This window comes from Harpia harpyja, chromosome 10 (genome assembly GCF_026419915.1).
Source record: "Harpia harpyja isolate bHarHar1 chromosome 10, bHarHar1 primary haplotype, whole genome shotgun sequence".
Lineage (NCBI taxonomy): Eukaryota > Metazoa > Chordata > Aves > Accipitriformes > Accipitridae > Harpia > Harpia harpyja.
Genome location: NC_068949.1, coordinates 43,782,633 through 43,807,022, shown reverse-complemented (window position 1 = coordinate 43,807,022; position 24,390 = coordinate 43,782,633). Strand labels below are relative to the sequence as shown.

Genomic DNA, 24,390 nt, shown 5'->3' with positions numbered 1-24,390 from the left:
AGCAGCCTTCTCCCCCAGCACACCCCAGAGAATTTTTAATCCCACTACAGCACGCATTGGCACTTTTGGGGGGCTACAGAGAGCGGTGGTGGGCACCCCTGGGTGCCCCTTCCTGCGGGACTCTCCGAACCCTTTCCTTCCCGTGGGCTCCTCTTAGCTTCAGCCTCTGCTCTTCCTCTGCTTCAGTGGAAAAACACTGTTCTGACCCTATTCCTTGACAATTCAACCCACCCTGCCATTTAAAGACATCTCTCTGCAGAAAGATCTTGTTTGCCCCTGTCGGTCTCTCTTGTAAACTGGAATTTTCTTCCATATAATGAAATGTGACTGGAGATAGCCTATCTCCAAAGTTCACGTGCATACTGGAAATCTCTGCTCTCCAATTTAAGTACCAATGCCATTATCTGCTACTTATTTGGGGCCTGAAGTTAAGGTAAGTGAATAGACATATTCATAAACACGCACATTCATTTGGTCTGCACTTTTCCGAAATCCTCATCAACTGTTTCAGCGTTTGGGGAATTACTCATACAAAAGCACCTCACTAAGGCCTCCACCTCTCCCTGTCCCCAGCAACAAAGAGGAGCGACAGATAGGCGAATCAACAGCCCACAGAAATGGGTGCACACTCTCAAACACGTGAACAGACAGTGCAATCATCTTGGTACAGACTTAACACGGGAATAACAAAGTTCCTGACACTAATATGAACCTCAAACTAACTGCTTTCCTCGCCCCAGGGAAAGCCTTTCATCTTGTTTATTTTAGATTTCCCGACACAAAATTATGTCTTACTTTCTTCACATTATTGTTAGGAAGCTAATTTAACTGTAATTATTATTATCATCCTCTGAAGCACTCTCAAAATGAAAGACATATCTGTTCTCGCACTCACTGTTAGATAAATGACAAGGAAAAAGAGCTGAACTTTCTCTGGAGCAAACAGAAGTCACCAAAGAGCTAAAATAAAAAGGAAGCTGGAGGATAATATAGCCAAGACGCAGACACAGCCCGCGCAGGAGCGTGTCCTCTCCTTGCAGCCTCTTCAAGAACCAGTGGACCAGAGAGGTTTGGTTTTAACTGCGTCGCCCACGCTGCTGCGTCGGCACCAGCTACAGAGGCAACAGAAGGGGCTCAGCGCTGACCCACAGCAAGACGTACGACATCACCGCCGGAGAGGAGATGCTCACGAAAGCCAGGCGGTCGGCCTCTTTCAGCACGGCAGGCTACAGCCTTTGCAAGGACACCATAGGAGGAACAAGCGAAATATAGTTTAGGGATCCTACGCCACAAAACTTTACTCATGGCTGAACACCTCTAGAAACCACAAGGTTGGCTAATGCAATCAGAACCACATTTTGCTTATCAAACATGATCAATGTTGAAAATCATGTAAATAAACTATGACCACGCTGATGCAGACCAGCTAAAGAATTTAAGGTTTGCAAATACGAGGAAAAGATAATTTAAGACAATTGGCATCCTATCTTAAGAATGACTGCACTGAAGTAATTTCAGTAATTGTGATAGCCTACAGGTATTATGGATATCGTCTCTGCAGCAAGCAAATCACGCTGCACTAAGATATCACTATGACAAATCATGGGAATACTAAGGGAAGATATATTATCTTTCAAATGAACGTCCTCTTCATACAAGACAGGTGACCCTGCCAGATGGATACACTGCTAAAAGCACCAGCCATTTTTAAGACAAATTATTCTACTTTTAGTGCTTCTCATTTGACTGTTGTGACATAAAATATTTAGCAACTGGTTTACTGAGGGACTCAGCAAGCCTGAAAGAAAGATCAGAAATATGTGCAATCAAAATTTAATTGATAGAAACATGCAGTTTAGATATCCTTGGATTAAAAAGCAACTTGCAAGAAGAAGTCTCTTTGGGGAAGCTTTTGCATTTTTTAACTAATTTTTACCTTCGGTTCATCATCACATAAACCATCACACCATACCACGGGGGCTGTTCTGTTACGAAATTTTCAGGACAGAACAGACAGTGGGTATCGGAAGGAGGGTTAAGGGGAAGGCAGTCTCTTCGACGTTGTGCTGTGCTTCTCGGCTTTCAGCGCTTTGGAAGGTTACGTGGTCCTTGCAGACAGGAATTACTGCAAGGCTCTCATCAGTGTTAAAGACAGGGCTCTTTTCATATTTGCATGTTATCAAAATGAAAACCCCGTTATAGACAATGTTCTCATTCCCTCCTCCACAAAGTGTAGGAAAACTGATTAAATAGAGAAAGACAGCACTGCTGATAACAGTCTGGTCCTTTATTACGACTTTTCTAACTTAAGTTCAATTTTCTGTTGTATTTCATAGTATAGCAGCAAAATTAAGAGTATTTATACAAATCCACGTACCAATATGGTAAATAAGAGAAACAGAATTTCCCGACAGGTTAACATTTTAAGTTAGACTTTCTGTACCAATATGGACAGATAACAGGAGCTTAAAAGATTAATACCTAGTAGTAGCAAACGGGGTTTCACAGAAGTGAAACTGCTCTTCTCTGCGTACAGGAGCATCCTCACCTTACCTGCCTCTTCCCTTGGAATCTGGCTCCCAAATCACACCTGCACTCCTCCAGGACAGATGCAAGGACAGGGTCTGGAGGAGCACAGCTCCTGCTAATGCACACGTTGCAACTTTCATTCGAAAGTGAGAATACGATTCACCAGAGGAATGAGAAAACCCATCATTTCCATTACAGAGCCACAAAGCCAGAAGCACAGTGAGCAGATGCAATTTGCACGGGGTCCTACGCGAGACCCTCGCAGCGCTGTGAGCAGAGCTCTGCTGCCCGCCGAGGTGCAACCACCGCAGGGTCTGGGCTTGAGCCTTCACCTCTCCCACAGGGACAGACGGGAACATCGCCACCATTATCCTACAGGAATTGTCTACCGGAAGGTTTTCTCTTTGTCTTATGTCTTTGTAGGTTGCCTCTCGAACAGGCAATCTCACTTGGTCTGTAACTTCTTCGGGTTGTTCGATTTTGTAAAATGTGCGCAAGGTTTGCCAGGAACAGAGGAAAAACTCAGTAGTGTTTCCTTTAGACAACAAAAAGAAAGACATTCAGATCGAAATATTTTCTGACAGGCAGTGAGGGAGGCTATCTACAGATATTCTGAGAAGTAGCCATATCTGTATTCCATAAGCATACACCATCAAGGAACACAGACCTATGTAGTACTGTATTTAATTAAAGGAAACAGGGAAGGACTCATCTGCAGAACCTGCAAACGATACGTGGGTTGCGTCTCTAAGAATGGCACAATTCGTCTCTGTAACATTATTAGATTTGAATTTATTTCTTATTAAACTCACAGTAACTCAGAATACTTTGGAGGATTCTTTCAGACAACCTATTGCTAAACAATGTACAGTATCAAGAAGAGCTTCAAAGCTCAAAGATACTTCATGAAAAGAATATGAAACCAATCTACAATTTGCAATCTAAGCAAAAAGAGCTGAACATTTCTATTGGGGAAAACTAAATTAATTAAAACTTTTTTATTACTATTTGGAACGATGACCAAAAAGTTCAACACAATATGCTCCAACACGATGCTACTGAGCTCTTTATCCTTTTCCTACTGCAGAAATCAGCGCACCTAAACTCAGCAGAAATCCAACACCAGCAGGACAAAAGGAGACTATCAGCTAGGTCAAGGACAAACTCAGCTTTTTTGTCTGATTTGGGGCCAATCACAACATTCAACAGCACAAAAGGAAACATGAAACTCCTGGTAGGACCACAACAGAGCCGGTGTGGGACTGCAAAGCCGGAGCTAGGCAATCCTCTCTCGGACCTGCCCAGTTTTCGGGTATGTGCAGGGACACCTCTGCCCCGCCGTAAGGCCAAAGGAACCACGCTTCATTTCAGGAGCAGGAGGCAGCACGGGAAAATAAGGCAGCAGACGCCATGAAGACAACAGCACTTTCTCAGCTATGGGCACAGAGGGCAATGGAAGGCAATTTCTGCTTTCGGTCCTTCCTGACAGTTCTCAGGGTAAGAACAAACAGTAAATGGGAGCAGCGCTAACTGATGTGAATAAAAAGGATGAATTCAAAAAGCATTAAACTGAAATACATTTCTTTAAAAAAAGTATTTAGAATACACAAAAAGCGTGATGACTTAAAGAACTAATCGGTTGGAATAATTTAAATTTGAAAAGCCTATTTTAAGAAAGCCAAACCACAGAACTGAAGCAAGCAGCCGGCCAGCACCTGCACGTACATCTTTCTGAAGTAATTAGACCAGGTTATGACCACAGGAGTTTCTTCTGCACGCAAACAGATTTTGATTTTTATTCTTAAATTCAGTTTATTCCATTTATTTCAGATGAATGACATCTACTTGAAAGATTAGAAACAAACTGAAAATTTTAAAACCAGGACGTCTCATTTCCCTTTTCCATTCAACAGAAAAGCCTAGACGTGGGACTCAATTTCCAAACTCCTGAAGGACAGAGCTCATCTGCGCCTACTGATCATCTGGTGACAGCCAGGTATCCCGAGACCTGAAGGCAGCACCCCCGTGTCTGCATGGTGCTCCCCCCACGCTAGTTAGCCTGGCACGGCAACAATAAGCACAGGGCCGAGAGGGAATATTTGCTTATAAAGCTCTACTGGTTCCAGATGAAGATAATTCAGGTTTCTCTGTGCTTGCAAGCCTACCAAGAACCACCTAAAGCATTTTAGGGGAATACCTTCTGTATTGAATAACTCACTATGGCGAAAGTGCAAAACATGCTTTGATAATTTTCTTTATGATATCCAAAACACTCAATATATTCAAGTAATAACAAAGCATTTTTAAGTGCTGGTTTTCCACCACTGAAATAAATTTTGATTTATAATTGAATTTCACTTTCCTTCCAACATCGTCTTGGCAGAAATCATAAGGGAAAAAAGTAAATCCCCTCACAAATAAGAAGTCGTTTATCATTTTCTTACACAATAACACTTAAACATTAAGAATAGGATTAGATGTATATTCAGCTATGTAATTGCTTTCACATACGTACAGCCTATGCATGTGGTTAACAAAAGCAACTTAAGTCGAGAGATCTTTTTTAATTACATATCCACACCTAAATGAGAATTAATCTCTCTTTGAAAAAGCAATTAAAATTAAATCCAAAACAAGATTAAAATCAGTGACTTAAAACGTTCCAAAGTAAAAAGCAACTTCTCTCGCGGCAGCGGAGGAAGAGGCGCAGGGACTGCCAGCCCGGAGGGGGGGGCCACGCTCCCGGACGGCGCTGGGGAAGGGGCTGCTTCGCTCCGCAGAGCTCCGCGCTTACAGCCTGTGTCCTCCCCACGCCGCTCCGGGCGAGCGAAGGCGAATATCCCGTGATGCACACTCCTTTTTTCCTCCCAGACTGCCAGCTGAGCGGTAACAACCGGACCAAGCGGAATCTCTTTTATGTTTTCTGATGTTCAGCTCCTTGCCTGGACTCACCCAGGATTTCCCATCCCAGTCCTGGAGGGCTCGGACTTCTCTGCCAAGGTGAAGTATGTTCAAACCAGCACAACTGAGGCAAAGCAGCAGCTTTGATATATGTTCAAAATATGTAAGAAAAACTAAAGTAAGTAAAACTAAAACCAGTGCACGGGCTAAAGCAAAAGCTACATGGAATGAACTCAATTTAGCAACGCTGCCTCCCCTATCACCTTTAGTTACTATTCAGCCATTTAATTAAAATTTTCATGATAATCCACATACTCATGCGCATAACACTTCTTCGTATAGCTGTAATATGGCAACAAAGCTGATGGCAGAAAAAAACGTGTAGTTTTTTACACGGCAGACTGCAAGTTGTTGCAGCTCAATAAAGCCAGCAGTGTGGCAGCGACCCGCGCCATCGGAACACCCCGCTCCCTTCTGCTCGGGACAAAGGAGATGGTAACTAGGCCACAGATGGGCTGCAACTTTCTATTTGTAGACTTGTGTTTGAGTCCAGTTCCATTTTTCTTCTCATATATACTCATGAGATGTTATTGAAAACTGTGGGTCTGCTTCTCTTCCCTTCTTTGCTGCTTTGGACACTCTGCGATCCCACCGGATCCGGCTCTGGATTAACAGCTCTGCGCACCTCATATAAATACTGCCGATATTTTTGCCATTAAGCCCATGAAAGAAAAGCTGGAAGTCAGAACTGACGCACTTGGACCACGGCTAAGACAGCTCAGACGTTCAAACAGTGCAGAAAAACCAACAAAAAAATCTGTGGATAAAAGCACTGAGCTTGTAAATGTTGAAGAGGAAAGTTTAAGGACTACCTCCTGAGGAAAGCTAGCCAAACGGAGACCAGGGAAAGCACCACTGAACGTAAAGAGTAAGAAATTCTTAGTGGAAGAGTTTCACTACTGAGATGGAAAACATATTAAAAGTCTGAAGATGCATTCAACTCATGCACATGTATACAGCTGTCCGGTCCCCCACTCCATTCAAAGACAAAAATTAGCTTTCGTTTGGAACATTTTTCTCTACACCGAATGCTAAACAGTCACTTCATATTGCCATAGAAATCTCAAGGGATGCAGAGAAAGAGTTAGACGCAAATCATACTTTTCCCGCCTTTGCACGCTCAGATCAGTACAAAACATTGTGTAGCCTTCACTAGTTCAAGAAAGTGCAAGCTTATTTTTTCTTCAGATCTTTTTAAAATAATTCTCAAAAAGTAAATCGCAAACAGGATCAGCAAAATTACCCCACTCAAGCGCGTACATGTAAAAAAAGGCTTATCTATTGAAAACCCTCCATTCTCAAATCACACGCATGCCCACTTCAGTCCTACTAAACCCTGGATTACTTTGGAAAGCTTGAACCATGTTAGTGTTTGGATATCAATAATATTTTTGAAGCAGATTAACTTATTTCTTTGCAAGAAACAATCCTGAAAACACAGACAGACGCTAAAGCTGTGGGAGTGGGAGGACGGCTGCATGGGAGCAGTACTGTGAGATTTTCACTCCATATTTGAATCCCATGGTTTATCCAAATTAACCATGAAGCATTATAGGAAGCTAGGGTAATTTTGTTACTTTCCTGAGAAAAGTTACTGGGTTTTATGTTCCACTAAAAACACTATTCAATATCGTATATCAACATAACCAATTTCTTCATGATACAGATATGGGCATGTTTACCACCCATTGCCTTTTCCAACGTTTAAGAATAATAGAACTACCATATCATTAAAATATCACAGAATACAAATATGGCACTGTATTTCTATGTGATACAATACTACTTAGATATACTAAAAATATGAAAAATAGGAGAAGAGGAAACACCTGAGAGATCTCAAATATCCCAATTAATCCCAGGGCCCGTCTTTAGGTCTCAAAATATGAGTGCAATGTTTTATTCCTACTTGAATGCAATAGTATCATTATGTTGAAAGTATTTTTCCCTGACATAATGCCCATGCGCTTAATACCATCAGAACTACTTCCTTTTGGGGTGTAACATTTTAAACCACAGTCAAAACCATAAATGAACCCTGAGTTACGGCAGAGCCTACAATACTCAACCCATTCTTGACATTTGGCAAAAATAAGTCTTGAAAACAATAAGTACCTTCCATTGGTATGGCTGAAAAATACTCATTATCTGTTGAGGAGGTAAGTTTAAGGATTTAAAAAAAAAAAAAAAAAAAAAAGAGTGCTTTAAAAATACCTTAGAAAAACTACTTAGAGTAAGACAAAATGTCTTTCAGGGCTAAGGAAGTAGACCTGATTAAGTCTATTCCTGTAAGTAACTGCAAGGTATATGGACAATTTCTGCATAAATAGGGTACAAACATTACCCAAAGTCATTAACTGGTAGGCAGGAATTAATATGTTTACAATTCAAGCCAAGTGATAAATATGCATAAATAAAAGGAAAATACTCATTGCATCCCTGTGAATTATTAAAACTTGTGTGTGTGTGTGTTCCTTATTAAATGGAAAAATTAACATGCACAAGTATTTTGCTTTTTCCAGTTACTGAGGTTTTTCTAGCCAGGAATCTTCACCTTGTAATTTTTGCTAGCAACACCTAAAATTAATAAGTTTTCATTAAAAAAACCACCAAAAAACCCCAAACAAAAAAAACCCCAAACAAAAAGATATTTTCAAGTTCAACTCTGTTTAATTAAAATATTGTGAAAAACATCACATCATAAATTCTCTACTAAATGAGCTCCTATGGAACATAGTGACAAAACCAAGGGGCACAATCCTTCACCAATTTTTTCATTAAGAGGAAAGGACAGAAGCACCTGCAAAAAATGTAGAGATCTGTGAAAATACAAAAAAAGCCCCAAGTGAAACCCTGACCCTCCCTGGGATGGGGAGGGATGCTGCAGCTCTCACACCAAGGCTCCGCAGCCCGCACACCGGGTTAGAGAGAAGGCAGTCCCCCCTTCCTCCTGGAAACGCTCCAAGCACGTGGCACCAACTCGCCCTTTTTTCCTCTCCACTTAAGAACCGGTGTCCCTTGCGCCGGCCAACAAAAATGTCAGTGACATGATGTGTCAGCTTACGGGAGGCCACTATCTGTCCATTTAGCGTCACCTTCAGTCCCCAGAAGCTTTCCCACAGGATATTGAGCCCCTTATTTAGATAATCAACTGCTGCAGAGCTTATGTGTCATCTGGTAATTGATGTGAAATAACAAAATTGTACATCAAAACAAACCTCATTAGCTCATCACCCCAGCTCATCACTCCAAGTAAAAACTTAGCTCACAAATAAAGTTCCAGTGATGTTTACTACTACCCTTCAATGAAAGCTTTGATTTATATCATCTCACAGAGAAGTAAAACCGAATTCAATAAATAAATACGGCCTCCATAACTCGAGGGGGACATAATAGATTGGAGAAGGTACAGGGAAGGGCAACCAAAATGACAGCCTGGAGAAGAGAAGGCTCCGGGGAGACCTTCTTGCAGCCTTTCGATACTTAAGAGGGGGCTGATAAGAAAGATGGAGAGAGACTTTTACCAGCGCCTGTAGTGACAGGACAAGGGGCAATGGTTTTCAACTGAAAGAGGGCAGATTTAGGTTAGATATAAAGAAGAAGTTCTTCCCTGTGAGGGTGGTGAAGCACTGGAACGGGTTGCCCAGAGAAGCTGTGGCTGCCCCATCCCTGGCAGTGTTCAAGGGCAGGTTGGATGGGGCTTGGAGCAACCTGGTCTGGTGGAAGGTGTCCCTGCCCACGGCAGGGGACGTGTTGGAACTAGATGATCTTCAAGGTCCCTTCCAACCCAAACCATCCTATGAGTCTATGACAAGGGGATGGAGAAGCTGCCTCCTGAGAAGGGGCCACAAAGTCCCAGGTTCTTCCAAGAAGGCAGAGGGGGGATTTATAGGACTGAGGTTTACGAATTCACAGAGGTGGTGGATGAAATGAGTGCACAGCTGTTATTCACAGATTTCACAGTATTAGAACCAGAAGGCAGCTGCTGAAGCTAATAGATGAATTTCAGGCAAATATGAGATGGTACTTTTAATTTAGGCATTTATTTTTTAAATGCAGCGAGTGATGGAAGTTGTGCCTACAGAAGTCCCGGAGGCAGGCAGCAAAAGCAGGCCCAGCAAGGGACCGCACAAATTCTATGGTGAGATGGTCTGATGAACGAATAACGTCTGGAGACAAGAAGCAATCGTTCCAGCTCCCCATCCAACAAACTCTCCCATCAAGGCTTGGGCAGAAGTGGAAGCAACGGTGCAGAGAAGGGAAGACTGTGGAAACACTCAAACATTCGGGTACTACTTTGAATTCCTAGAAGCAAACCGAGGAAGCACCGCAGTATTATAATGAACATAAATTTACTTCTGGGTTTTCAGAGATTTCAGAGTTATGCAGGACTTCCAGAAAAAGCTACTCAACCACATCACCATCTCTTCCCAACGCCCACCTTCCGTGACCACGAAACCTGCACATCTACTGCCAGCCTCCATCCTCCAGCGCAGCCCTCACCGGCAGAGCCGCCCCTCTCAGAGCAGCCAAAAGGACGAAACGCAACGGAAAATTCCGCCTACGAACCCTGCCTGACGGCCAGGGCTGCACCCATCTCCCACTCACGGCGGCCGCCGGGCTTCTCCTGCCTTCGCCCACCCCAGCACACGCTCCTCATCCTCGTCCCCGACATCCATTTTAGTTACTGGGCTTTACCACCGTTTTGACTGACACCCCTCTGATTTACGGCGTGTGCTAATTATGCTCCTCAACTGCTGCTAAGTATTAATATTTAAACTGCTGAACTTGTTTAAAAATTGAAGAAAATCAAAATGTGGTGCTACTTTAAATATAGTATCCCAGAGACCGTGTTTTAGAAGGGACAGAGCCATTTTTCTTGTACTGTATTTTGAAGGGCCACAGACCTAGGATTAAGAAGGACTTCACTTAGCCTCTGCTGTCAATCATAAACTCATTTATTGTCATTATCTGGCTTCCCATATTTATCATCAGACTGCTGCATAACACAACTTATTTAAATATTTTGTGCTTTTAGGATTTTCAGACTTTTAAAAATAACTTCTTACATTCCTTTCTTAAAGTAAAACCTAGTCACTAAGTTTTAATACATGAAAGAATTAAGCCTTTCACAGTCAATCATAAATTTAGCATACGCTTATTTGCAAATGCTTAAGTTCCTAGGTTATTTTATTAAAAAAAAAAACCCTAAAAAAAATAGCGGGAGCCCTGGCACTACTCAAAGCTTAACGTATTATTTCTCTATAAAAATATCTGACATTAGTACTAGCAACAATATAGATATGAATATTTTGCTCGGCCTAAGTTCTTTCAAGTCTTCTAATGTGATGCGCTACTATCCGATACTGTGTTAACAAAGCGAGGTTTTCAACAGTTTCCAACCGGTTTTGGATTAAAAAAAAGTTACTGTTTTGGTTTGATTTTTTAAGAAATGTTGGACTACGGAAATGTGTTACCATGCTAGTTTGCAAGCCACATTATCACATGAACATTTAAATTATTGTTTTTAAGAAATACACGGAGGATACAAAAATACGTTTAAATAAATCCCAAGTAAGACCCTGTTGTTTAATTACTCGTTCTGCAGTAAGAAATTGTGTGAGAAAGGCCATACTGCCCAAGACCATACAGAAGCTTTGCCTTCCCAGAGCAGCAAATGGGCTGTGAAATGCTCTTTTTTATATTTCTTTAACATTTTTTAAAATCCGCAGTGGCCATCACATTCATACCACTAGACCTTTTCAACACGCCCCTCATTAAACGAGGGAGTAGAAGCTCTTAATTGCGAGCGTATGGCTGAAGGTTTGAGGTGCCAGTGATGTTGCAACCTGCCTCTTTATAGCCGTTTTCATTCACTGCCATCATTCCTCTGCCATGTATCGAAATTACTGAGGGCCATTTTATTTTGGCGCCTGCATATGGATTTTTGGAAACTACGCTAAAGAGTTCATATCTGAACATTATGGCCAAAATACTTAATTTTGTTTTAGACTCAGAGCATTGATAGAAATGGTGTGTTCAATTTACTTCTGACTATTTACACCGTTCACTTTTCTCTCCCGTACATAATTTTGTATGATTTTCACTTTTCACTTGTTTCATACTTTTTATTTTGGCTTTTTTTTTTTTCTGTTAAGTATTATGCATTAGCACTGGACTGCTGTCTGGGTTTCTAACTTTAAGGCAATGCGTAAAAGCACATAAAAGCCTGTATTTTTATGCTATATTCAAAACTTAAATAGTTCAATATTTCAATTGAGAAAAACTTACTGAGGGTGTGGGAGTTTACGTTACCTTATAACATTTAACAGTTCTTCAGTTTGACAGAAAAGTTGCGTCAAATCCTCCTTCTAATGAAATCCATGTTGTATAAATAATATATTATTCCACCAAAGAGCAAACATGAAGCAGATTAAAGCATCCCCATTATTTGTTACATTTGCCTTTCTTTTGTCCGTAACTTGGATTCTAAGATGGAATTCATGCTCATTCCAGACTTCATTAGGTGCTTAAATCTGAAACTGTTTGTTTGAAGGCAATCAAAAGTTTGATCAGATTTTTTATTTTTAAACAGGGCAGTATCTCTCCCTTTGCCATAAAGCAGTTGGAGATATATCCCTGGGATTTGAAAAGGTAATAAAATAAACAAGACAAAACAAAATATTAACAAAGTTGGCATAATACCCCTTTAAAAAATTTCACCCACACTTACAGTTTCTCAAGACATCTTAATAAGAATGTAATTTCACATTTGGTCTTACTGAACAAATCAAATATGGTGATTTATTATTCAGATGGGCACAAAGGATTTCTGAAATGCAAAAAGAAGGGCTATAAAAGCACAAATCATCAGTAATGACGACAAGCTAAACTGCCTTTCAAATATGAACAAAATGCAGCCATTTAGGGTATCATACATCATGGTCTCCCAGACCTTCATTTATTTCCTAACTGTACAGGCTGCATGATAATTTAACCAGTGCAGAATTCTCTATCTATTGAGAACATCTTTATTAGGCAAGTGACTCCATGGCTTGTACACACCACAAGAGACTAGTCAAACAAGCATTTCCAATGATCAGTTTAGGTCCCTTCCCAAAAAACATTTGTATACTGAAAATGAACTTTTCTGAACTATAAACACAGTGAAAATGGGGGGGGGGGACGACCAAACCAAAACCCTCTTATCCCAATAAAATCAAGACTTCTTTCTTAGTATGAATGATAAACTAACATCTACAGCAATTTGGATTCCTAATGAGACAGCATTCAACTGGAACCCCAAATGTCAGCTTTAGCTGGCTAAGACCTACTGTTATATTTTTCTTCCAATGATCTGTACAAAGGGAAATTGAGAGGCCTAAATCCTGTTCATACTTACACCAGCGAAGTACAAAAATAACTATCATAGCTAATGAGGTTACTCAGCATTTTCCTTCTTAGAGCAGAAAACCCATAAGCAGCAGTTCAGTTAATCAGCTATTTAATATTTTAGCTGCACACAGGTATTATGGGTATTATACACATAATCTTAAATCCACTTTATCTTCAAAATGTTCCTCCAAGTTAACAGATGTGCAATTACTCGCACTTTACAGATAAAGAACAGACATAAGCATAGTCTCAAATTAATTGTCCAAGCTCGTGGAAAAAACTTACCATGGAGCAAGACACTAAATTAAATCTCTCAAATTTCTGCCCAACATGACTCCAAGACACCTTATTTCTTTGTCATCACAGCCAAGCAGATTATATCCTTCCTCAAAGCAAGGAGCACCTCTAAGGATTTGATTGAAATTCAAGCCAAGTTTGCATTCACCTCAGCTGGAGGACAGGAACATATTTAACATTCCTCCATTTTTCTTCCAATGGCAGGTTCAAGTAAATAAATAAATAACAGATTTAGCACAGAAAGCCAGGCAGCTATCATATAAAGGCATGAAAATAACCACCTAATTAATATGGATGAAGATTCAGCAATATGAAAATATTTGCTTTTAGCAAAGATATAACGATAGCATTGGTCCCAAATGACTACAGAGAGAAAAGGCACAACATCATCCATGCCTCTGTATTTCAAATCAAGTAAATTTCACTCTTCTTTCACCTAAAAAGGAGGCAACAAGGTTCGGCGACAAATTAGGCTAGTCCTGAACAATCGCGTCTATCCCTAGTAACCTAGCTTACGTATTTGGTGCCAGCACTTAGATTACCCCTCCTAATAAAAGTTACTTTATCTATATCCAATAGCTGGCCCTACAGGGAAGGTACCAAGTGGTAACACTCTCCTGCGACCGAGCCCATGTGTGCTGGTTTTGGCTGGGAGAGAGTTGATTTTCTTCGTAGGAGCTAGTATGGAGCTAGGTTTTGGGTTTGTGCTGGAAACAGTGTGGATAATTCAGGGATGTTTTGGTTACTGCTGAGCGGTGCTCGCGCAGAGCCAAGGGCTGTTCTGCTCCTCACCCCACCAGCGAGGAGGCTGGGGGGGCACAAGGGGTTGGGGGGGGACACAGCCGGGACAGCTGACCCCAACTGACCCAAGGGACATCCCAGACCATAGGACGTCACACTCAGTATGTAAAGCTGGGGGAAGAAGAAGAAGGAAGGGGGACGTTCGATGGCGATTGTCTTCCCAAGTCACCGTTCGGCGTGATGGAGCCCTGCTGCCCTGGAGATGTCTGAACTCCTGCCTGCCCGTGGGAAGTGGGGAATGAATTCCTTGGTTTGCTTTGCTTGCGTGCACGCCTTTTGCTTTACCTAGTAAACTGTCTCTATCTCAGCCTACAAGTTTTCTCACTGTTACCCTTCCGATTCTGCCCCCCAGAGAGCGAGCGAGTGGCTGCGTGGGGCTCTGTTACCGGCCGGGGTTAAACCACGACACCAGGTCAGCGGCTCGGCCGGGCTTCGTTCAAGGGAGGCAGCATCGCCAGCCCACCCTTCACCCCGTGCGCCAGCGCTTTCCTCGGCTTTCCCCTTCCGATGGGACCCTGAACTCACTCCTGAACCTGCACCTCAGTGCACGGTACGTGTTTAAAACTAGGGTAAGTCTAAAGACCAGCTTTCGCGCTGATTTTGAAAATCACCTTGGTGTTGGTTATCATCTTCCCCGTGCTGGCGTTAGCTGAAACACCTGGCAGGGAACTTCAGCTCTGGCTGCCACATGCTTTTCCCTGAGCTGGATTTGAGCTGGTTTCCTCAAGGACTGACAAGAACTTCATAGACTGTTCCAGAAAATTACATTTTAGCGTTACACCGTAGGACCCGCACATTCTAGCGAAGCATAATCATAGAAAACACCTGCTGAACACACACATTTTCCCCGGGCGCAGCGTTCGCCATGAGCAGTCCTCTAGCCAAAACCCCGGCAGCTGTATGGAGCACGAGGAGGACGTGCCCCAGGGCTGCCAGCCAGGAGGGCACGGGCTGACATTCCCACGCCAGCTCAGTACCAGCACCTCAGTCATTCGGACGTGCCCTGTCTCCTCACGCTCTCCCACAAGCTGAATATAAGAATAAAAAATAAAGCAAAACCTGAAGTCTGTAATACCAGGCCGTGCAAGCAGATTAACATTTACAAATGCGCACAGATGCCTCCCCAAAATTTAGAATGAAATTAGCAGCGTGGAAGAAGGACCCCTTATTGTACTCCTCCGCACAGAATACCACTAAAAAAATAGATCTCACTGCTCTCAAATACAACCTGATGATTTTATCCCTCACTCCAGAAGTCCAAGGCAGGACTTCCATCCACACACCTGCACGTGTTATGGGAACGAACCACTGCAGCCCTGAGCAGTGCTCACTCCTCCTTGACAAACACCTGAAGAAAAAGGTAATCTGGGAAGGACACTCCATTAGAGAGAAATGATTTTGTAGCTAAAAAACTAATAATGAATTGTCTCTTTTCTCTTTGCGTCTGTCAAGGTTGAAGTCGGACCTCCCTCTCCTTCCTCAAGCATCGTTTTGACACTACGTTTCATCATGCAACAGTTGTGCTGAGCATTTTTTAAAGGCCGAAAAATTGGCAAATGGGATGATAAAGCGTTTCCCATTTTCCCAGTTTATTTACTTCTATACGCTTTTACAGTAACGTGAAGCATGATAATCAGGAATCACGTTATTTTTCACAAACCATGATTTAAAATATCCCTATGTACACCGATAGTGTCAGCAGTCACACATGTGCAGGACAAGCAGGAATCTGGTCCACAACTGGAAAGTCCTTTCTAATTCTCTAAAAATCTACAGAAAAGTGCTGTACAGTTGCCTAGCTTTATAAATGGGGCATACGCATAATGCTGCGCGAGAATAATCAGCCCCGGGACAACAGCCTCTAAATATAATTACGGAGAAGATAATAATGTTGTTTTAACTGCTGCTTCTGTCAGAGTGCTTTTCCTTTCAAGTCACTAAGGTTATCTAGCGATAGTATTTTCTTCTAGCAATCGTGGTCTGCACATCCTGGGATGTAGTCTGCACAGCTCCCACCTTCAGCTTGTGAAAAAGTAACAGCATCTGCTACCACTGACCCATTTGCTTCTGTTGAAGTAGCATACGTATTTAAAACACGGTCACCGTACCATGTAATTTTATCCATGTCTGCATACAGGCTGCAGCCAAGAACAAATTTATTTTGGTATAGAGAAAACCACAGAGGTCCTGCAATACAGCAAGTCAGCACTGCTGAAAGGAAAAGGAGAGAAACAAACAAAAAAAAAGCCTGGTGTTTGTTGTTGTATCAACAAGCAAGTTGATATTTAAGGTCTTCCCACCTATGTCTTTGGAAAAAAAAAAAAAATCTCTGGTAAGAAACCCAGAGAGACCATAAACTGCGCCATCGGCTCACTCCCTGCGGTACGGCTGCGGGGAGCGCGCAGCCCCTATCCCGGAGCGGAGCGCAGGGCGGGATGGCAGAGCGGCAGCCGATGCAGAAAGCGTGCCCTTGGGCAGCCTCTTTTAGGGATCAGCAGTAAACTTGCAAAGATAAGGTATGCAGGGATAAGGATAAGGCAAGCAGAGTACCTGGACAGGTAGCAGACAGGGAGAGCAACTTAGCTGCCCTCTGCCGACTGGCTGATTTGTTGAACACTCCTCTGATCCAGTCCTGCACAGCTAAACTGCAATTTAACTGGCGAGGATTTCTGTGAATTCATCTCCACGCTTCCACACTGATGTTTACGTGACAGCCGGGTCTGTAAGGATTTCTTTACCCACTGTCGGGCTCTATCAGCAGAGCCCTGTGCAAAGATAGCAAAGCTGGCACAAACAAGGTATTCCGGCCGCCGCCGCCGCAGCAGCATGCATTCGTTGGTGCAATGGTCTGCTCCAGCTAATTAACTCTAAAAAGATGTCCAGGACTCGAGCCAGTATTTCTGCTGCATCGTGCTATGTAGATGTACTAACTTGTTTAGACCTTAGCTTGGGTGTCTCTCCCTGCTGCGGCGTGGCGTGGTGCACATTCAGCCCGGGCAGGAGCGGGGCATTTCGTGCCAGGGCTCGTCCAGCCGGTCTGATCTGCCACTTCAAATCAGGGGTCCCTTCAGTAAATCCAAAGATCAATAATCCTCAGCGATGCTACCGATGGCGAAGATAGTGCCACTACAGACAAACTACGTGGTCCGCACCTGGTGGCAACTGGGCTAAGCGAGTTTCATGCTGTGGTGAAAAACATTTATTAAACTGCAATACTACTGAAATCCTCAAAGGGAAAGGGGACCGATCCACCACTTCTCAACTCGGGCGAATTCTTGTGCCTCTCATGACATCTTCTGTCTGATGGGTCTGATTAAATACACATGACCCATTTAATTTCTAACTTTTTTTTTTTTTTTTAACGAAAAAGATCTCTGAAAAGCCCTCTGTAAAACGATAAAGTGGTTTTAGGGAAAGGGAGGAAAGGTGGGATTTGCGTTTTAAGGACATGACCGCGTTTGTCAATCCTCGCTGCTTTGTCAACCTGCTTCACTTTTAACGTGCGTCCATTTCATTCGAGGTTTTAAAGCAAATGGGAGCACCTACTCGTTCAGTGCCTTAAAAGCTCTTCCTCCAGCCAAAACGCGGCTGTGTCGCTTTAAACAAGCACTTCGGCGAAACCCCGAACGTACCAGCATCGCCCCCTCCGCCTGCGGCTGCTCCAGTCCTGCCGGCGGAAAGCCGCGCCACCGCCGGCCCGGGGCGCTCGGCGAGGACCGGCACAGGCGCCCGCTGCTTTCGAACGCATCGACCCTCACCGAACCCGCGCGTAGAGGGGGAAAAAACCGGGACGAACCGCCGATTTTTAGTGAGGCGCCAACCTTGCAAAATCCCCCATTTCCCCCGCGGGCTCCTTTAGGCGCGCACCAAACCCTCCGCTTCGGTGTGTCCCCCCCCCCCCCCCCCTCCGCTGAGGCGGCTCCCCTCAGCCGCCGCCGGCCCGGCCCCCGGCTCCTCCCCTCCCTTCCCGCCGCCCCAAGCCCGCTCCCTCCCGCCCTTCCCGGCCGGGGGACGCCCGCCGGTCCCGCTCAACAAGTTCCCCCCCCCCCCTCCCCGCGGCGGGGACCCGGCCGAGAGGACCCCCCCTCCCCTCCCGCCCCACACACACACACACAGAGGGAGAGCTCGCTCCCTCCCTCCCTCCCTCCGTCCTTCCCCCCCGAACCGGGCGCCGCAGCCGATGAGGGCAGCGGGGGAACGCGCGGCGGCGGCGGCTGCCTCTAGCGAGCGGTCGGGCGGCCGCAGCTGAGGGAAGAGAGCGACGGTGTGGCGGGCAGCGGCAGATGAGCGACCGGCGCGGACCTTCTGAGGGCCCAGCCAGCTCGCCCCGGCGGAGGGAGGGAGGGAGATGCACGGCGAGGGGAACGCACAGACCGCCGCTTCGGTTTAAGGAACCGTAAGGTAAGCCCGGCGTTGGCGGCAGAGCCGGAACGCTTGCCCCCCCCCCCCCCCCCCCGGCTCGCCCCGCGCGGTCGCGGAGGGGCTGCCTCGCCGCCTCCTTCGAGCGAGGACTCCTCAAAAATTCCCCCCCCGCCCCACGTTGCCTGGTTTTTCCTGGCGAAAACTTCGTGGGGATGAGCATAGGGCAGCGCGCTGGGCGGCAGCGTTATGCAATAGTGTAGCTGCCTGCTTGGGAACGGCGATTGCGTTCAATAACTTTCGTGACAGATAAGGAGAGCGTATGGCTATCCGCGCCCAAACCGCTACTTTCTTCTAGAAAAATACCGGCGTGGCGTCTAAGGCCACCTTTCTGATGCTACCTGGTGGGGGAGAGGTGTTAGCTGGAGGATTTGGGGAAGATGCACAAAGTGCTTTAGTTTTTCACATGATCGATGGCGAGGAACTACCGCTGCTTATTAACTTCGGTGCTGGGAAGTCCAGTCGCAGTCCTAATGAAGTGTCCGTACACCATGGCAATCGAAGACATCATCGGACACGTTCAGCCCGTCACTTGCAGTATAGCACTTCATTAAAACCCAAACAAAACCAAAAATCCCCGTCGGGGGCTGAGGCTGCTGCTGTTCTGTGAACTGTTATGACCGAGAAGCAGCGGTTCTCCCGATTTAATACACCGGTGCACCCCCCGAGTCCCCCATCACCATCATCAAACGCATTTAAATCGGAGATGCCGTGAAAACGCAGTAGGCAAATGGGACAAAAGGTAGCGTGGATCCAGCACCAAAGTCACAGTCCTGGACCTTGAATCTTACAAGGCAGCCAAAGCTTCCCGCTTCGCCTTTCCATCTCGCCTTCCTATCGCTAGTAAAAAATCCTCTCCTGTGACCTCAACGTCTCTACTTAATGCCGTGTTTACCCAGAGTTACAGCAGCGAGGGGGATGCAGGACTGCAGTTACCTTGGATCTGTTTGGGGGAGGCGGGGGGGGCGGCAAGCCAGAGCAAAATAGGGACATCTTGTCATGTTGAAAGCAGAGAATATGTTCTCTGCTTATGTCACCAGCTCCCGAGGGGCCTGTCCCAAAGGAACTGTGCCCCCCACTCCGCCACGAGTCAGAATAGGTAATGGAGCAGTTTCGTTTGACCTTGTATGTCTAAGCAGCTAAAATCCCGCACGAACATCACCGAGGAAAATTTAACTCATTAGGCTCTATGGTGGGGAAGTTTGGAAAGACCTGGTCTTCCAACCTCTGAGAATCAGTATTTTTCTGCTGAATGCTGGAAAGGGGTAACAAGAGACAAAACAGTAACAGGTCACGTCTAATATAAACTGGGAATTTATTCCCCTTGCTTAAGTGTTCCATCGTGATTACTGCTCGTATTTACAGTGGTGTCAGGAATGCTGCATGTATCAAGGTTAAAATCTAGCTGCTAGATGAAACTACTAGCTAAAAAAAACCCAAACTAAAAAAAAAAAAAAACCACACGACATGTAACTGTCCTAGCCATCTACTCAGAATAATTTAATGTAAAATTTCAAGCAAACATACCTATAGTAAAAATATGCCAAGCATGGAGAGTAACGTATTTCCTTACTTTTGGTGTGAAGCCTATTGGTGTTCTACCAGTCTGCTCATGCCTGCCTTTCTTTACCACAATAATACTGTTCTCTTCAAGTACAAATAACAATTCTAAGTTAAAAGCTGGATGGGTTTTTTTTTTCTAGCATTATAAATGCATACGAGCAGCTCAGATGAAAATATCTCAGTGCTCAGATGTAACTTATTTATCATGTGGAGGTTTATATTCCTCTATACAGTGATGGCATACAGTCATTGATTTCAATAGAAATGCATAATGTATATTGCTAATCCAAATACTCATACTGAACAGTTGTAAAATAAAATCACTGCCACAGAGTTTAAGGTGCTGTTGCATTTAAAGCATACTGCCTTCATAGAATGAGCTCACTGGGGAAGGCTGATACTAAATAAGCTTTTTTTTTTTTTTTTTTTTCTGGTAAGGACATCATGATGCCCTTGATGAAAAATATGTGTTCTTTCGGACTCTGTAATTATTAACGATGTATATTTTTAACAAGATGCTCAAAATAATTCTAATCTTGAATGAAATCAGTGCCTTACCCCGAGATTGACACATAAAAAACCAGCTGGGCAACAGCACCACAAAAGAAAGTATTAGTTACTTATCAAGAGGGACAGCACTTAACATTCAATGCACCCTTCTACTGATTAAGCTGACAAACAAGTAGCTCAAGATCATAGCTGCATTTTTTTTCCCCAGTTAACTATTTCACTGACAGAAGCATTTCTGCATGAGAGATGCACAGCACATATAATTAATTCGGAGGAAAAAAGAAAAAAAAGAGTAGCCAAGTTCAATGGAGATTAACATATAGAAGGAAAATACGGCTAAGAAACCCAAGAGCCTGCCCAAGAGCCGAATGACAGAGCGTGCGTTGTCTTCCTGACATGCACTACCCGGGACCGAACACTATTGGTCACCACAACACTCCGCTGCGTTACTTGGAAATCCAAACTCAACAACAGATTGTACAAATGACAGATATTAACACTGATGTTTTGTTTATCCTGTTCTGGAGAATTTAAAAGCAAACTTCGCAACACCAGTCCTTTGCAGTGACCGATGTGGTACTGAAAGCCAGGGAAGCCTATTAGCGTGCCAGAAATCTGTGCTAAAATGTAAGGATACCTCCACAAAGCTATTGAGCTGTGGTATCTCAAGGCAGTTCCTTATCCAACCATAGTCATCTTGGACAGGGGAGGACTGAGGATGTGTGGTCACATAATTCATGCATACTTGAGGAAATTACAGTAAATCTAGAATATTTGAGAACATAAAAAAATTCACATGCTTGTTTAAACTAGCTATTAAAAAGGTCTTACATCCTGCTTTATGACAGCCACTACTTAAAGAACTGTTGAAAATTTGTGCAAGGTATTAAAAAACATGTAAGCAACAAATCTATTCTATAGCACAATACTCCCTTCTATTTTTATTAATCAGTTTGCAAATTAAATAGGCTTTAAGGAAAAGCAATCCCAAGCATATTTTAGGGGGGGGGGGGGGGACACACCAAACAAAAAATCCTCAGAGTGGTGAATTCAGTGGGAGTTCCATATTTAGCCTTCTGAAAATCGGTGCTTGATTTTATTCTGCTTAGAAAATACTGTACAACCTAGGAACAGGCACAGGTACGACTCACTAGGTACTGACATTCCATTTTAAATTATTACTGACCACACAGAATGTGATCAGAGTATTTTCTTATTTTAGTGGCACATCCCCACTTTGAAGTCCATTTAATACAATTGTACTACATTCAGACAGAAAACAGCCTCTCTGCTGGTCCCTTAATACTCTCAAAAATAGTTCAACTTGTTTATACATCTGCATAGCACAGTGTCATGGTGATCAGTGCCTTAAAACTCACCTGCTTTCCAGTTGTACATAGGAGCACAAGTCTCATAGGCAAAGATAATTGATTGTAAAAACAACAATTCAGTGATCAAACAGCAACTCTTGTTGTCCTCCTCTTTGCCTGTTTTTTTTTTCCTTTCGGTGGCAGAAAGACACCAGGCCTGATTTGACTCCAGTAATAGGTTTTTTTCCAGCCAAATCCACTGATATCAATACAGAGGAGTGTATTAGAGTAAGGGCCATTTTCACAGTCTGAATTAAACAGAGATGGATTTAAAAGCCTTGGCACTGAAGGCCTCCAAGTCCTGTGATATTTGGGTGCAGATCTGAACTTCTTAATCTATCATTACGAGAGGAGATTTTTGTCGTTGCGGGGAAGTGCTGGAGCTCTACCACATGTCAGATTCCCCAGTACATCGCTGGTCATTTGACCTCAGACTCAGCCCGTATCAAAAAAGTGTGTTAAAGATCTCACAAAAGCTATGTAGTTACAGCCAAATATATCTGAGGCTGCAGCAACTAAAAAAGACAGACTGGATTAGTCATTTGTAACCAGTAAAATCCTTGCCCACAATGTGCTCATGTACATGTTACAAATTCAACTGTATGGCTAAGTGCAGCCAAATTACATGGAAATTTCTAATATTTGAAATCAGACCTTAGTATTAGTTTTCAACACAAGAAACTACAACTAGTAAAATAATAATATTTGAATACTAAGAAGCAAAACAAAGTATTCGCCCACAGTCCAGTACTTAATGTTCAGGAGAGCAGAAGGGAGTAATCAGCCAGCAACACACAAAAAGGAACATTTCACTAGAGGACTACAACAGTCTTAGATAAACCGTTCACTGCACTCGCTTTTCCTGCAGGAACGCTACCGGTTTGGTTTCTAAATTCCTCATCTACCACCACAGTTTCATTAAACAGGCTAAAAATGCAGTTATACGGTAGAACAAAGAACATGTAAGCACGTGGCTTTTGCACCTGATTTAACAAGATCTGCAGAAACAGCATATGGCCTGACATGCTGACTTCGTAACAGCTAACGAGCATTGTGGAAGCCCTCTGCAAACTTTTTTTCTATAGGTGCTGTCAGCCTCAGCTCTGTGGTCCTTTTTCAGCATCAGTTTTTTGTGCTGAAGAATGCTTTCTCCCATATTGATTTCTAGTTAGGCACCCTGCTCCTTTGGATGCAAAGCTGAAGTCTTCTGCCCATCTCCAGAGAGACCATTAACTTTTTTTTAGCAGTCTACACCATCCAAAGACTTTTTCCTCTATCTGTTTTTACTTCTACTTCCATTTTACCTGGTACAGGAATTCCTTCTTATTTGTACTGAAATAATACTGGCAAAATCCCAACCTTAACTCATGACATCCATGGGGAAAAGAAGCAAGTGGTTTGTGTCATTTTTGCCTGTCCACGATTGCTATAGCATGCCTGTAAATAAAACCCACGTAGTTACAAAATCAAACCATTTAAAAACAAAAGCAAAGGAAGATCATTCCGTATTGTCTGAGTGAGGAGAAAGTGTCAAAAGCTAACACAGAAGGATTTACTTGTTTTATGCTCTTCCCCACCTCTCCTGCTTGTTTTATGCCTGCCCTTCCTCACCTCTTCATTTTCTTTTAACCTCCAGAAAAAATGCAGGCACCTAGTCAGTAATTCAGTCATACAAGAGGCAGTCCTATGAGACAAGTCATAGCCATAGCACTTAAAGCTGTAAAACCTTTGCTGTACAGCTAAAATCATCCAGCACAATTTCCAATTAGTTAAAAATTGTCATTTTGTATTTAGCCCCCCCTTTGAGCAGAATTACGAGACCTATACAACTTAAATACTTCCATCCCACTTCCACAGTGACGTAAGCCACAGGACTAAGAAATCTTGTGAAATTTCAGTGAGACAAAGCAAAACACAGGTATGACAGCCCACCACTGTGACCACAGAGTGGAAGGATCACAGCAGCCAGTGCTCATGCCAGAGTTGTGATGTTGTTGCTTCGAACAGGTCGGTGAGGTCAAAGCTGATGCAAGTTTTACGGCCCAACCATGGTGTAAATGTTTTTTTTACCCCATGGTGTAAATGACTTTTAAAAACCGAAACAGAGGCTCTATGATGCTCAGTACAAAACCACTTAAGCAGGTGTGTAAATTTGGGACTGTATTTTAAAGTTAGTAGCATGAAAAGTAGTTTTGGTCTGGTTAGTTACTTTCTGCTCTCCTTGGGATAAGAAGGAAGAAGCGACGATTCACTGAAATCACCAATGTTTGTGTATTTATATATGAATAAGAAAAAAAAAAAATCTACAACAAGCCAAATCTCTCCTTCAAATCATTAGTAATTGGTTGTTCAAACCCATTTTGTTATTATATTCATTATTCTCTTCTGCAAAAACAATCAGAAATGAATGAGGAGATATCCACAAGTAAACTTAAAGTAAATTTAACTTGTGGATCAGTTTAATACATTTTTGTGTATCAAGGCCATCGGCAAATAAAACACAGCAATATCTCTAAGGAGCTGACAAAGAGGCAGATAAAACATC

General features: G+C 43.3%; 2 protein-coding genes across 6 annotated transcripts in view; one reads left to right on the top strand and one right to left on the bottom strand.

The window, feature by feature from the left end:
• Positions 1–24,390, bottom strand: part of DOCK1 (dedicator of cytokinesis 1) — a 317,150-nt gene that overhangs the window by 143,858 nt on the left and 148,902 nt on the right. The window lies entirely within an intron of this gene.
• INSYN2A (inhibitory synaptic factor 2A) overlaps positions 18,119–24,390 on the top strand; it is a 49,915-nt gene continuing 43,643 nt past the window's right edge. For 2 of the 4 annotated variants that reach the window (XM_052800120.1, XM_052800119.1), the window contains exon 1: positions 18,120–18,384. The gene's annotated coding sequence lies outside the window, so the exon portion shown is untranslated. Of the gene's footprint in view, positions 18,385–24,390 lie in introns of all 4 variants that reach the window. The other 2 variants (XM_052800118.1, XM_052800117.1) reach the window with 2 other exon arrangements.